This window comes from Vanessa atalanta, chromosome 4 (assembly GCF_905147765.1).
Source record: "Vanessa atalanta chromosome 4, ilVanAtal1.2, whole genome shotgun sequence".
In the NCBI taxonomy this organism is placed as follows: domain Eukaryota; kingdom Metazoa; phylum Arthropoda; class Insecta; order Lepidoptera; family Nymphalidae; genus Vanessa; species Vanessa atalanta.
Window position 1 is genome coordinate 1,818,857 of NC_061874.1, and position 12,996 is coordinate 1,831,852.

The 12,996-nt window shown below is 32.2% G+C and overlaps 1 long non-coding RNA gene across 1 annotated transcript in view; it reads left to right on the forward strand.

The window, feature by feature from the left end:
• Nucleotides 1-12,996, forward strand: part of LOC125077747 — a 33,257-nt gene that overhangs the window by 18,725 nt on the left and 1,536 nt on the right. The window contains exon 2 of the long non-coding RNA XR_007120773.1: nt 5,094-5,166. This is a non-coding gene — a long non-coding RNA (uncharacterized LOC125077747). The remainder of the gene's footprint in view (nt 1-5,093; nt 5,167-12,996) is intronic.

Genomic DNA, 12,996 nt, shown 5'->3' on the forward strand with positions numbered 1-12,996 from the left:
ACAGCTCAAAGATCGCTCCATTTACCTATCCCACTGGTATTGGACTATTAATTATTAATCTACCAATTTTATTTATTTACAGTTTAATTATTTAGTTTAGCGTACATTCAGACAATTTTTTGAAGCTGCATTATGCTTTATACTTTTATGTCAATAAAATAATTGTTCTATTCTTCATAATATTTTCATGTTTATTTAGGGTTCGTTGTAATCGTCCTGAAATGAAATTAATGAAGTTCTATAATAGGTCTACGGAATACCTTAAGCACTTGAAATATTCATTTTAATAATTTTCCATGTTATTTTTATACACATTTGCAATTTTGTTTCATATAAAACTTGTATTAATATAAAATTTGTTAACATTATTTGGTTACCTGATATTTTTAAAAGTGAAAGGTGTGCGTTTCTGTCTAATTATGTCCTGAATACACACACGTGTACGGTTACGTTGCTTTACCAATGTATGCGAAGATAAACATTGAAATGAGTTTTAGGCGTATTTTGTTTTAGCTCGTGTATTAATTTCGGCAATAAATATATTTTTACATAACGCAGGATTCAAAAACAATTAGTCTTGATACAGGTTTAGATTATTCTTCCTGAATTGCTTTATTATTTCTCATATTCTTTGCTAAAATGGTATGCTATTTTAGTAAAAATTGTATATGTAACTTACGGTTAAAAAATGTAATTTGAGCAATAAAAATATTTTTAGAAATAACGTTCACTCACACGAGGGACTTTGTTTTATAAATTAAAAATCTCAATTAAAGGTTTTTGTTTAAACAGGGCTGGTGGTTTTTTTTAGTTGTCTCCCACGGCTTCGGTAATGTTTTAGGGATTGGTTACCATGCGATAGGCATAACAAGGGCCATATTCTAAAAAAAAATATCCAATTCGGTTCTGTGGTTTGACTGTGAAAGAGCAACAGACAGACTGATGGACATGGAGTTACTCTCACATTTATAATACTAGTATAAATTATACATACAATTATAATAAATCTTGTTCTTTCTTAATGCTCTATTCAATATTTTACGATGACATCATAATCGGTTTTATATTTTGCGGAAACAGAAGTACCTATGCCTTTATTCGCACTAGTTTTTATTAAGATAATATATATACGATAGTTGCGACATTTAGATATTAAGATGATTATTATTTCATACTAATGTATTTAAGTTTGCCTTTAGCTAAAATTAACAAATATATTAAAAAATAATAATAAGGCATATTATAATTTTTTTTTTTTAAGGATTCGTTGACGTTATACAGGATACTTATGTTTATTACATGTATTTTTTAAATTTAACCTTTGATTACTAAGTTTCTTGTCGTTTTTTCCCTGTATTAAAATTCCCAATATAAAAAATAACCTTAAAAATTACGATACAAAAGTGCTTAAGTCTTCTTATTAATAATATATTTCAACAAGAATATTAAATTCAATCGTGTCAATAGTCTACATTAAAAGAGGATGTAACTGAGAAGCGCCTTTTTATATAAAAAAAGCAATACCTTAACCGAAACTCGATGTTTCTCCTAGTGTAAGTGTTATATGTATTGGGTTAACAGATCCATTAAACGTTACGATAAAACGACTCAACGTGTGTTGGTTGGTTGGTTAGTTATCTTTTCTGTAACATATGTACTGTAAGGCGTAAGGTAACACAAGAGAAACATCGCAAATCTCTTCGCGACGCTCTCGCAACTTCCGCACGTCGACATGGGATATCCCAATTATACTCAAATGTCGTACAATGAAAACGAAATAATTGCCTCGATTCAACGTCAGTCGACTTCACGTGCTTGTCTTTACGGCTCCCATTTATTATATTTGATATCCTCGATATTTCACAAGCACGTGTGATTGGCAGTTTCCATATCGCCTCGAGCTGACGTATTACATAAAATACTTTCTCTCTTTATATATTTCTTTTTCTTAAAGCAATCGTTACTATGACAAATGTGTCGAAATTATGTTTAGATTTACCTTAAAGCTCGCAGGATTTGTGTCTCCTTTCAAAGCTATTTCTCTGGGGATTTAAGGCTTTTATTTGTGAGCGTTTCATGAGGATACGTTTACGAGACTTTACCGAATTACGGTATTGCGTGGGCTTCAACAAAACAAGCTCCCTGTAGATATTCGCTAGGAAATATGAACTCCACTGTAACACCTAATTTGGTTTGTAATAAATTTCGCCGCGTAAATGAAAGCGGAGCTTGAACATTTCTGGACGATTTATTAAATAATTTCTTTGACGCTTCCTATATTTCGAACGTTTTTATCAAATTAAAATAGTTAGATCTGTATTTTAACGGAGAAGTTAGTTAATTATAGTTCTATACGCACGAAACTGACTGTTTTAATTTGTCTAAAGACGCGTCGCTAGAAATAGCGACAGTAAAAGAAAGAATGAGGTCGCGATGGGTTAGTTTGCAAACGCTTAACATCGACACGACCCGTGCTGATCTTAAACGTGTTAAATATCTGCTATTACTGTTCTGTAACAAAAAATTGTATATTTTATTAAATTATATTTATTGATTATGTAATTTGTACTTTGTAAAATACCCTACTGTTGCCTTAATTAATTTTTGTTTTAATTTATGCTGACTAGTAGAAAATGCGTCAAAATGAAGTTTCAATTTGATCCAGTTGTATAGTTTTGTTGATCATTATAGTTTTTAAATAAGCATTAATAAAACACTAAAGAGCCGAAATGCTAGTTGGTTAGGACACGTGAATTTTATCCGAAGGTTAGAGGTTAAAATTCTGGCAAGCATCATTGAATTGCAAAGTTTTCATGTGCTATATTGCTTGATAATTTATCTCAAGCTTAGTGGTTACGGAGTACACTGTGAAGAACCCATGTGATGGATTTAAATATTGATATCGCATAGTTTGTCAACTAACCCACATTGGAGTAGTCTGCTGGGATAAACTATTAATAGTATAATAGTAATAGTAACAGCCCGTAAATTTCCCACTGCTGGGCAAATTCTTCTTCTCCCTCTGAATAAGATTAGGAGCATATTCCATCACTCTGCTCCAATGCGGCTTGGTGGATTGACATATGGCAGAATTTCGTTGAAATTAGACACATGCAGGTTTCCTCACAATGTTTTCCTTCATCGCCGAGTACGAGATGAATTATTAACACAAATTAAGCACATGAAAACCCGCAGTCATCGGTTAAGATGAACGCGTTCTCACCACTGGGCTATTTCGGCTCTTATCAATAGCCTGAAGCTATTCCTCCTCCCCAAAAGAGAGAGCAATAAGTCTAGCAGTGGGAATTTAAAGGCTGTTATTTGCTTTTGACATTAATAATCATGTTACTAAATGCACCAGTTTTTCTAGTTCTAAAATAAAAACTATTTCAAATAATTTAAGTTTTAGAAACGTATACATGCAAACAGGCTTTTTGAACATGAATATGACATTTAAAAAAAAAAAGCATAAACTAGTTTCCCGCTGGGCTATTCACCTCATTGCGTTGACGCGCAAAATACGGCATATAAGCGGGCTTAAGCGAGTTCAAATGTTTTGAAGGTTTTTCTTCACATTGACTGGCCATTCGATACCACGCTATTACGTGTAAGTGTATTAAATCTACGAATACATTACATACATTAGCAGCATGTAAATTTTCCACTGCTGGGCTAAGGCATTCTCTTCCTTTGAGGAGAAGGTTTGGAGCATATTTCACCACGCTGCTCCAGTGCGGGTTGATGGAATGCATATGTGGCAGAATTTCGTTGAAATTAGACACATGAAGGTTTCATCACGATGTTTTCCTTCACCGCCGAGCACGAGATAAATTTTAAACACAAATTAAGCACATGAAAATTCAGTGGTGCCTGCCTGGGTTTGAACCCGAAATCATCGGTTAAGATGCACGCGTTCTTACCACTGGGCCATATCGGATCCAAATATACAAATACGGAGTCTCATCCCAAAGTCGCCATGGCGTGCCCTCTCCTAGGCAGATCAGATTTATGTTGCGTACCTCTCGCAGAGCTAACGTCTGACTGGTTGCATTATATATATTCGTAATAAACCACGAACTTTTATATGATTTATTTTATTAATAATATGAAAACTTAAAGCCTAAAGAAGAGTTATGATTTTAACAGGTTATATTTGTATGTCCGTTCATACGTTCTTATATATTTTCGTCACGTATCAGAATTTTGTAAATAAGGTATCATTAAAAGCGTCTTGATCGTCCGCTGGTTATAGGACATGAGACGGCATACTAAATTCAATATAGCGACCTCGGTTCTATTCAGAAAAAAGCCGTCATTGCGAGGCACTAAATAAATAAACATTATTACAATATTTAAATTCATTTCCCACTCAGTATTAACTCTGTATAAAGTGAACATACTAATTTTGAGAGTTACTTGAAAATAAAAATAACCTCATACATTTTATTTCGAGCAGTAGACCGAGACATATTACAGGATGTTTAAACAAACGCATGAAAAAATTCGTGAAGCGTGCGGTACGATGCATTACAGCGCGGTCGAAGAGATCGTTTGACTAGGAACCCACATTTATATTATGTTTTTATATTATATAAGAGTGTCTTAGCATTAAAAAGAATAGAAAAAAGAAAAAGAAGTCTTTATTAGAACACGACACAATTATAAAAAGTATAAAAAATTAAAAAAAGAATAACAACAAAAATAAAAAACATATTAACGAATTAAAACTACTAACTAACTTAATCTACAAAAAAAACAACAACAACAAAACAAAACAATGATAGTTAACGTGTCCTAAAGGTGTATCATTCAGCTTCCGAGTTGGGTTCGAAGAACACAACGCTGATTTTCAATGGTACCATATGTGGTTGTGACATTAAACCCTAATATCTTTCTAGCCCTGGAACCCACCCTACGTCATAAAGATTAAATATTTTTCTATATACAGTAAATGAGAAGCTTTATTATAAACCTTAAGCAACCGATAAAAAAGTAAGGTGTGATAAAATTACCGCCTAAAACTTCATAGTACAACCTCCACAAAATGATTTTCCCTCAAATCCTATAAATATTATATTTATTTCCTTTTTCAGGGCCCAGGCTTCCTCAATGTCGAATTTAATTACGATCAGTTCACTGGTTTCATCGTGATGACGTAACAAACAGGTAGAGTGACTTTCGCATTTAAAAATAAATATTGATAAGGTGTATTCGTTTGGCGAAAAACAGAACAAGATAGATAGATTTATCAGATATTATTTAAGTTAGATATTAAAAACATTATAAGAATTCATACGGTTATGTTATGCCCAAGGAGTTCCAAATAAATTCAAACATAGAGCTAGTTTTATTTATAGAGATATTATAATACGTCATCGGCTACCTGTATCCCGAACAATTCAGTTTTCGGTACCCAATTTTTTCGTTAAAAAGTAATTTATTTTCCGACAAAAAGGAATATTGTACTGTAGAGATAGGTTCAATGGAAAAAGGTTATTACATTAGTTTATTGCTGACGGACATACATTCCGTTATTTATTATTTAGACTAAAAAGAGACCAGGTAAAAATATATACACGTATGTAGCGTTTATAAGTGTGCGTGTGTACGTATGTATGTGTGTATCGTTTCAATATTAACTTTAAATGAAATTCTTATATATCGATACAAACACGTTTTGAGATATCTTTTTCTTGTTAGAGCTAAATTTGTTTCAATACAAGTAGATATTCAGCTTACGATATTATTAACTTTTCGTGGGCGCGAATCCGAGTTCCGGGGTCGAATCCCGGGTCGGGCCGATAAAAGTTACGACACGAACAAATAAATAGTCGGTAAGCCAAGATCGAAAAAATGTCCCAAGATTGCTTTCATTATCAAGTTTATCTGTTGTCATAATAAAGAACAAATATCAATATTTTTTTTGTAACAAGGAAAAATGCTCATATTTAAACTGCTAACAAATAATATTTTTATATTATTAAGAGATTTTATATATAGTATCCAAAGTCGTATTACTATGTCTAAACTGAACAAACATTGTCTATGCTTGGATACTACTTATACATAAAAAAATAAAAACTGATTTAAAAAATATCAGCAAATGTACTAGAAGGTGACTAATAACTCAATTAGGTTTCGTTATAAGGTTTTATATGTAATACGACACTGTTTGAAGTCGGTGCCAAGAAATAAACGTCCGCATATATTTCAGCACTATAAACATCATTTATTGATCATAGATGCAATTGTGATATTTTTGTGTGCTATATGAGAGAGGAGTAGTATGACTTTTGACCGTCTTGAAATCCTTTTAATTATATTATTTAGTTTCGGATCAATAGTTAATTGTAAAAACTGTGTTATTGTATACATGATATAACTTTATGTATTTGAAAGCTGCTTTTGAAGTGCTCACGTCCTACATTATATAAAAAAAATGATAAACGATCTCCGCATATTTATTATGTTACGTTTCGAAGAACCATTCATATCTGGATCATTGCATTTTGCGCGCACATACAGTTTGATAATGAAATTTGAGGTTTCCAGTAGAATAGAACAGACCCCGTTCTACTTGGGTATGTTGGAAGAGTCGACTGCGAGAATTTTCATTAAACACAATCGAGGTCGATATTGACCACCAAAAAGCAAAATAATTCTAAAGGTTGAATTCCCAGGGAGGCAGGGAGACTGACGTTAAAGTCTACTTAAGTCGATTTATTAAATGAAGACAAGCGCGTGAAATTTAATATCTTCAGGTTGTGTTTAAAAAAGGAACTCTCAAATATAATTTTAACGAATATATCGGAAAATAAATTTCATTTACGAGTACAAATATATACGAAGACGTTAAAAAAATAAAAAAAAAAATTTACGATTCTTTATTTAAAAAAAAATTATTAAATGCACTAGAAATGTCGTCTTTAAATTTTTATTACTTTTGAAAAGCATTCAAAGTGAATATTACTCTTTAATGTTTTCAGTTTATGTTCCTCGGTCCTCGTGCTACAATTGTCTTATTAGTACCAGGACATTAAACATGAGTGAATTAAACTTAACATTAAGGTTCTTAATGTAGGCGAATAAAATGATTTTATTATGTTTAAATTCACAAGGAACATGTATGTAGATGTTAATTATTTTTTTGTAAATTAAGGTATATTAAAAATTCGTGCAGGTCTACGATAGACCCGATCTAAACTTATCCACAATTATAGATCGTCAAAATCGATATATTTATATATTAAATCTAATAAAATATGTTATTTTATCTTTAAAATTTAATGATCACACATAAGACTCTCTAATAAGAAAATGTTGATAACCATACAGCCTTACTCATATTACTATTAATTGTGATAATAATATACCTTGGCTTAAAATATTTTGAGAAAATTAAATTAAAATTAACATTATGGTATTTTTTTGCAACAATTTAAGTTTATTCATTGCACGAATTAACCGTTTAAAAATTATATAGTAAAGATAAAAGTCATATATCACTCAATCGTTAGTCTGCATTGTCCAATATCAAGAAATATTGAACTCTGGAACCAATGAGGCGAATCGATGTTGATGTGATGTCTGCGAGTTGAGATAAGAAGGGAAGTATAAAAGAATTCACCGAAACCAAGTCATCCATAAAACTATCTATACATATTTTCTTTACATATGAATATTTCTGAGTATATTGAACGGAAATGATTAATTTGTTAAGGTACCAAAACTCAATTATCTGGTTTGTTAAGTCTATGGTATTTTATGTCCTGCACCCATGTCGAATTAAACAATACAAATATGATAAATGCGAAAGTAACTTTGTCTGACTGTTGCTCTTTCATGGCTAAACATGAAAATAATGTTAATAATATGAAGCAAGCTTAAACTCCAAGAAAGGACATAGGGTACTTTTTTATGCCCAAAACCTCTAAAACGCGAGCAATACCCTTGGGCGAATTGAAATTTCGCATAGAACGTGTATGAGATATAGCTTTTTGTATCACACTTAAGGGATATAGTGTTCCCAAAACTATCCCACCCGGCCGGAAACTACTAAGATGTAATAAGAAAAAAAAGCATTTTAATAACAAGGTTTTATTTGATCTAAGTTAGAAGACGTAACGTAACGTATACGTCAATGATTTTGGTAACCTTATTGGTAGTTTATATATGTTATCTGTTTGGACTTTGTCAGTTATACAGGAGCTACATACTTAGGTTAACTGCGTGAGTCTGGTTTTGCCAGGTAAAACACTTGAACTAGTTTAATTGTAACTTTACGATCAAGTAACTTAGTCAATTTACTTGAATCAGTTTATAAAGTTTACATGTATATGACTTACATGCGACGGTCATCACAGTTATTTTCCTGAGCTGGCTGATCATCATCATGTCCACTTTATGATATTGTATTGAAATTTAAGTGCGTCCAGCGAAACCTTTTTCATTCACTTGTCCATCATCATGATTGATCAGAATGTACTAATCATGGTTACGCACTTGACTGATAATATGAGCAGCAGAGTCATGTACCACAAATCATAATTTTCTCTAGAACGCGTTGGAGTTGATTTTTAGCCCAATTTATTACAAAGTTTTTCAGTATTAACTCTAGCACAATTGCCCCGGGAAGTGAGGCTGTGCTCGCCGAATTCAGTTTGTGGTGTAAATCCTGCAAGAATTATCATACACCTTCTAATCTACAACTTTACCTTGAACCGAATTTCATCAATATTGGTTCAGTGTTTAGCCGTGAAAGCGTTACAGACAGGCAGATATTATTTTCACTTTTATAGCATTATTATAAATAAAAAGTATTATTGTTATTATGTTTAAGATATTCTCTGCTAGTCAACTCTTAAGCGAAATGGGTATCTTTTAAGGCAGCATATGTAAAAATAAACAATGACAAAAATAACAATACATGAACATAAACAATATATATTATTATATGTAATACTAGATGACTCAATGAAGGCTAGCCAACTGCGCAGGAGATTTTATACTGGCCAAGTTTGTTCACGAGCATATTGCATCCATACCCTCAGTCTCATGAACGATGGTACGGCAATCCCAGACAACCAGACAGCTATCCGACGTACGGGAGTGTAAACTTAATTATTAACTGCTTGACAGATAATATAAGATTTTAGAAAATAATAATGACTTCAATTAACATGCTGAGAAAAAGAACTTATACATACAAATCTAGTTCATAATTCTTTTTACCCTTAAGGATGATATTTTTTCTTCAAATTCAAATGTGATCAACCGGATGCACAGCCAAACAAAATATGTTTTTTCTGCCTTTAATTCGTTGTTTGATTTTGTGGCATATATATTTTTATTTTTTTTTCGATTGGTTCGAATACACTATAATGGAGAATGTACGGTCCAGTAAGTCCGGACATAGACAAAGAGTTATCAGAATGTTACGCTACAACGTATTGAGAATTTTCAAATATGAAAAGTTGCGGCAACAGCGAGAGCTAACGGTTAATGTGAAGTAGTCCCAGAGGATTCGTTTAAAAAGAGCTGAAGCACTTAATTTTATATATTTTAGAAAAGTTACTGTAACAGCTTGCGAATCTAAAAAAAGATTTTTTATTTCACCATAAGCCCACATTACGGGTGGGTATAAATGTATTAAATTTAATTTCGACACTCGATATATTTGTAATATATATTCTGATTTTGAATTATGCTCATCGTTTTAAATAAACGCAATGAACATATAACTGACAAAAATTATGGAATATTTGACATAGATCACCGGTTCAAATTTAGCAAGCTTACTCGACCACCAAGTAATTATAAGTATAATATATTTCATTTATTATAAGTTATTACGTATGCATGATTTAGGTAGGGCTCTGTTCAGGTCATTTTGGAAAGGTTTCTAACACTCATCAGATATTCTACTACCGCTGGAACAGGAACGCTTAGTACTGTTGTGTTCCGGTTTGAAGGGTGATTTAACCAGTGTAACTACAGGCAAGACTAACATAACATCTTTGTTCCAAAAGATGGAGCATTAGCAATGTAAAGGATGCTTAATATTTATTATAGGTGGCTTATTTAAAGTCGAGATGGCCCAGTGGTTAGAACGCGTGCATCTTAACCGATGATTTCGGGTTCAAGCCCAGGCAAGCACTGAGTTTTCATGTGCTTAATTTGTGTTTATAATTCATCTCGTGCTTGGTGGAGAAGGAAAACATCGTGAGAATACCGTCATGTGTCTAATTTCAACGAAATTCTGCCACATGTGTGCATTGGAGCAGCGTAGTGGAATATGCTCCAAAACCTTCTCCTCAAAGGGAGAGGAGGCCTTAGTCCAGCAGTGGGAAATTAACAGGCTGCTAAAGTAATGTAATGTGGCTTATTGTCCACCTACCTATACGAAAAAAAAAATATAATTTATCTTCAGCTCGGCGGCGAAGAAATATATCGAGGGAAGCCTGAATATAAAAGTGTTGGATGATATTTTTCCAGACGCATTTCCAATAAGCGCTGACCCTTTTCCATAATAGAAAGGGAGAGCGTAGCCTACCATTTTATAGTTACGCTGTGACTATTTGGGAATCGTTTCAATGTAATATATAAAATAAACTAACTAAACCGTCAGCTTCGCGATGTAATGCAAGTTTATCATTTTCAATGTTATCTTAAAAATTAACCTATGTCCTTTCAGTTTTAGTTTGCCATGAAAACGTAATATACAGACAGACAGAGTTACTTTTACTCGTACATTTGTATAGATTATAGAAATGATATTGGTATATTTCTTTGAGATTTATAGACTTATCCAATTACTATAAAAGTTAGCGCAAGTCATGGTACATGTCTGTATGAGTCGTTGATAGTAGAGTAAATTGTACGAGTATGTCTGACATGGTGAACATTATTATGGTATCTTCTTTTCTTACACCAAAGTACCAGAAGAAGTTCATCCCTAATTGTCACTGGAGTAAAACAGCTTACCATTCAACGGATCCCTATTACGATTGGTACATAAACATTACAGCAGGACGACGGTTGTTGGATTCTGCTAGTATTTAGTAAATTTTATCGTATATATTTTAATTTATCTCCGACAATATTTCAGACAAGTATCTATTAATTTTGGTTTCCATGTCGTATTTTAGGTAAATATTTCCAACTAGTCTAGGAAGATGGCAGAAATCTCTTGTAAAACAGACGATATCTTGTATAGAATACGTAGAAATATATCTTTATTGAAGTATTTCTTGATACGAAATAAATGGCGATTAAATAAAATGTATTTTATGTAAGATAAAAAAACTATTTTGAGTAAAATAATATTCTAGTAATAACAACGGCTCCCGTACACGTCTTCATACCAGAAGTTATTGTGGCAGAAGGTTAATGGGATCCGTGTAAGTATGCGCTATCTCATCAGATTTACGTCAAGTTTTATATTCCACGTATATTTACGACCAATGCCTAGCATACATTCGTTAGGTTGTACTATTTACTTCTATATCCTAAAAACACATGAAAGATATTAGACAATATTGTAAAACGTGGTTGGTGTAGTTGGTAAGCTTGCAAGACTAAATATTCTCTAGTCATAGGTTCTGGTCCTAATCCTAGGTAGTTAAGTTTAAGAAGTAAGTCGTAGTTAGGGAATTGGAATTCTTACTGCACTGCCTCGCACAACAACAAAACTATGGGTCATTCGTCTGATGTATAGAATAGAGATTGGTTATGTATATATATTTGTGCATATAGTTGTGTATGCACCAATAATGTTGCGCAGTTGGCTAGTTTTTGACATTAACACCATGATTCAAATTCGGGCACTTCATCAATCGTTCGTAAAATAAAATCCATAATAACAAAAGCATTTTTTTAAAGAATAACAATTACTATTACTATATATACTAAGTGCGTCATATTCAAATGATTTATGTCATTGAGTTTTAACAGGCAATGAATAACTACACATTGTTATTTTGGTTTGAATGGAACATTGCCAATACGGCAAAAATACTACACTAACAACAGAAATAAATATCAACGCCTAAAAATTCACTGTAAAGGTCTAGGTATGCTATAACGCGACACCAACATTATAAAACTATTGTGCTCCCTCAACATTTCTTTAGTGTCATGTGGTTACGGTAAAAATACAGCCTCCTCCTATAGTGTCGTAATGATCAAACGTGGGACATTTTTGTAATGCATCTATTATTATCACCGATAATATTATACGAGTAACAGCAGTTTTCAGACTGATATGGTTGCTATTGAGAATTTCTCCACCGAAAAATTAAATAAGGCCACATTGACCCATCTGGAGCTTATAATATGGATCTTCGGATCTGTGACTGAATAATCTAGTCATTGGCAGTTGACGAAATTTGTAATAACACTAATAAAAGCCAAATGTTTTTATTATGGTCATTTAAATTTATAGCATTCGTATTATATTCAGTTTTCGTAAATTATTTGTAAAGATGAAGAAAATAGTATTCTAAGAGCTCGTACAAATTATATAAAATTTAATAACTGGTCACCCTGCCTCAATCACGATTTTAAGAGCCAAGTTTTGCTCTTAAAATCTTCTTTGTTCTTAGTCACCCATCAAAGCCATTTTTTACTATTGGTTTAAGATTATCTTTCTTTATTAGTATGAAAAAAATAAGTCAGATTATCCGCCCCGTAGCTATTTATAAATATTAAATAACGTTTTTAAATAATGTAAAACATTAAGTTATTAATGTTACGACTCTAAACTTCATTGCTTTATTCTTAAGCGTTCTAATGATGAGTGTTCCACAAGGGTTGATTTTAGGTCTATTTGTATTTTTAGAATATACAAATGATATTTATGGTATTTTTGACATTTCATGACAATCGTTTGCTGATAATACTTCATTACTTTATATATTTAACAGTAAACAATTTGATAATGTTGTTGTAAGCTTTTTCTTGTTTATTTTCTACACAATTGGTGTAGAAAATATATAA